This window comes from Meriones unguiculatus, chromosome 3 (genome assembly GCF_030254825.1).
Source record: "Meriones unguiculatus strain TT.TT164.6M chromosome 3, Bangor_MerUng_6.1, whole genome shotgun sequence".
Taxonomy (NCBI): Eukaryota; Metazoa; Chordata; class Mammalia; order Rodentia; family Muridae; genus Meriones; species Meriones unguiculatus.
The window spans coordinates 128,275-131,829 of record NC_083351.1 but is presented as its reverse complement, the minus strand read 5'-3'; the positions used below and the strand labels follow the sequence as shown (position 1 = coordinate 131,829).

Genomic DNA, 3,555 nt, shown 5'->3' with positions numbered 1-3,555 from the left:
TCATGAGGAGACTTGGTAATATGTCACATATCCATGGTTATGCTGGGGCAAAACAATTTTTTTTAAAGACAGGATTTTTCTGTGTAGCCTTTGCTGGCCTGGACTCACTTTGTAGACCAGGCTGGCCTTGAATACACTGGATGGGGGAATAATTCTTACTCTGAAAAGGATTTAAGAAATCCCCCTTCTCCCATTCCCTGTTCCTGTCCCCGTCCCCAGATGGTGGCACACATCTTTAATGCCAGAGATCTCTGGGAGTGTCTGGAAAACAACAACAACAAACAACAACAACAAAAACAACAAAAAACCCTTCTGAAAAACAAAAATCGTGGCAGTGGAAAAGGAGTCTTCAGAGCCCACAGGCAGGTCTTATGGGAAGTTGCTTTTTTAAAATGGACTAAATTGGAAGATGGCCCAAAATAAGCACTACAGTGGAGAATGATGAAACTATACGCTTCCCCACTGCATCTCAGCCCCCAGGTTGCAAGCACAAAGGTTGTGCCTGCTGAGCCACTGGGTGGCTGGCACCCATGACAAGAAGTGCATTAGCCTGGAGCTTCTGCAGAAACATTTCATTACTGAATGGGGCTGGTCCTAGGCCCACTGGCTGAACTCCAGCATGGAGCTGCTGCTGTTGCTGTCCACACTGCTTGTCCTGCTGGGAGACTGAAAGCATATAGAGCAGTATATGTGTCAGGCTGCAGACACAGAGATCATGCCTAGTGAGATGTTCAGCAGCCTGAAGCTCACATGGAACCGGCCTCTGATGCCCTGCCTAACTCACTCTGACTCTGGGCAACAGCAGGATATCCAAGACAAGTCTTGGCGAAGGTCCAGGATTCATGGTGCTTCAGAAATCTTGAACCAGACCAACAACTCCTTGCAATGAATATTTACATGTAAAGATGTTTGGGTCAAAAAATATACTGTGTGACACACTGCAGTTTTCAGTGCCACTAAGAACAACTATGTAGTGGAGAAGTGAAGATGAAAGGACAGAGCTGTGTATGTGGTGGAAAGGGGTGGAATTAGAGATGTGACATGAGAGAAGGTTGTGGTGGCTAGGGGAGCAAGTTGTTGCCAAGTAGGTCCAGCAGGGCAGTGAGTAGCAGCCTAGAGCTTTCGCAGGCTCAGACATGCTGCCCAGGCACACTATTGATCACCCTAGCTCTGAACAGCAAAAGGATGTCCCAGTTGAAAAACGGTTCATTTTCTGGATTGGACTTCCTCAGGGTTAGACCTTGATGGTCCATGCTGCCCCCTGGAGGCCGTATTGGTACTTGTGGTCTGTGCTGTTGCCTCATGCTAAGTTGAATGATGGGAAAAGTTCATGTAGATGTTGATGGCCTGGAGTGCTACCATCTAAAGCCATGTCAACGTCTGTGGCTGGTGCTGCCACTGAGGACCAGAGTCCATGCTATAGCTGAGGGCCATGTTAATATTTGTGGCCTGTGCTACCACTTGAATCCTTGTAGACATCTGTGGCCTGTGCTTGTCACAGGTGGTCATGTTTGTGTTCATGGTCCGTGTTGCCACCAGAGGCCATGTTGATGTCTGTAGCCTGTGCTGCCACTGAGAACCATGAAGGTGTCTGTGGTCTGTACTGCAGCCTGAAGCCATGTTGATGTCCATGGGTTGGGCTGCTGACAGGACCCACACTGGTGTCCATGACCTGTGTTGTCCTGGATGCCATGTTGATGTCGATGGCCCATGCTGCTGCTGAGGGCTATGATGGTGTTTTCGGCCATACTATCACAGAGGGCTGTGCTGATGTCCTGTCCGTGGTGTGTACTGCTATAGAAGACCATGCTGAGGTCTGTGGCACATGCTGACACTGGAGGCCATGCAGAAGTCCCCATCTGTGTTCCCACTGACTATAAAGGGCAAGGAAACTTCTTTTGCAGTAGTATTCACTGCAGACTCAGAGTTGAGAAAAAGAGATATAGGTTTCTGTGTAACCCCCCCCCCAAAAAAAAAGCAACAGCCTAGACAGGAAGCAATTGAAGAGAATACTGGAAAATTGTGATATGGATGTTGAGGTGTACAACTGATGGCTTCTGGCAGGGGTGGGGAGGGACTCAGTTTTTTCTAAGGGGCTGACCCCTGAGAATTTGACATGGGCAACACAAATTGGACCTGTTATTGGGGGGGGGGGCGGTCACATGGTTGGGGGGCCTACCTGAGAGGACTGGGAAGTGTGATAGGAGTGCATTATGTGAAACTCCCAAATAATTAATAAAAATATTGTTGGGGAAAAAAAGACATTTTCCCTCATTTCAATATTGCCCGTTGGTTACTCAGTATCATATTATTTGGAGGATTCTTGGAAATACTGTCCATGTCTCCTGACTTTTAAGAGCCACTCATATGATGGGACTCCATGCTTTCTAATCCACCCATGAGACCATCGCACCCAAAAGGAAAATTAGATGTTAGGCCCAGAAGGTACTGCATTCATTAAAGTATATGTTATCTCTGGAGTTAGTTGATTCCTCTGTGCTAAGCATGATGGGTGTTCCTTGTGGCCCTGTACACCATGGAAGACCTACTTAATTCCCAGGAGACACTGAGGAGTATGGTATTAAATTGTCATTTGTTGAGTTTGGCCAAGATTTACCACCAGCTAGGCCCATGTTCATTCCATGCATTCCAAGGTCACCTAAAGTATTCAGCACAGGTCTCATATCTCCATAGTTCTGTAGCCTTAGAGGCACCATTCCTCTTGCAGGAGTCATCTTCTGCCTTTGCCCACACATGTTTGAATGTCCTTGTAGTTATGTGGGTCCATTCTGCTGGGGAGCAATAGCTGAAGTCCTGGGACACCTCCAAGCACCTAATTAGTTACCCTCAAAGGGGACCCTAGACCTCCAGGGTACGTAGGTGACATAAAAGGCTGAAAGAACCCTGCTGTGGATGGCAGGCCTGAGAGGTAGAGTCCCTCCTCATGAAGTCGTTTTCCCGGCAGTCTAGCCTAGATGTACTACCCGACTTGCCCAATACTCCTGTCTAAACAGCAGGGCACTGACTCATGTTGTTCTTGGCAGAGGGACCTCGGGCCTATTGTATTCTGGTAGGGGCTGAGCCAAACTTCAGTTCTCTAACTTGCAAAAGATTAAGACAGTCAAGTGCCCTGATCTATACTGCAACCTGATGCTCTTAGCACTTGCTATAGTAGTGGCCTTTCTGCCCATTCTGAGGTAATACACATGGAGGTGTATTACTGGTATGCCATCTCCTAGAGGCAAGTTTCCTTGCATGGGGCTGGGAGCTTCTGCAGCACTATAATCGTAGAAAGCTTTTGCTTTGTTTGGGTGTTCTTAGCAGTCTCTAGAGCTGCATAATAGAGATCGCAGGATACACACCACCAAGCTTGTAAGAATCCTGGGGGTTTCCCCAATGTGATTTTTTTTTCCTCATCTTATTTCTGATTAAAATGTATGGACCTATTTCGGAGCTCCTGATAGAGCAGAAATTAGCACAGTAGTGTGCTAACTTCTCCCAGGCCTGATTGTTGGATGGTACAACAGTGATGTTACTCTTGCCTTTGCTGTGCAT

The 3,555-nt window shown here is 47.3% G+C and overlaps 1 pseudogene; it reads right to left on the bottom strand.

The window, feature by feature from the left end:
• On the bottom strand, positions 1-3,555 carry LOC110560566 (single-stranded DNA-binding protein 2-like; annotated as a pseudogene).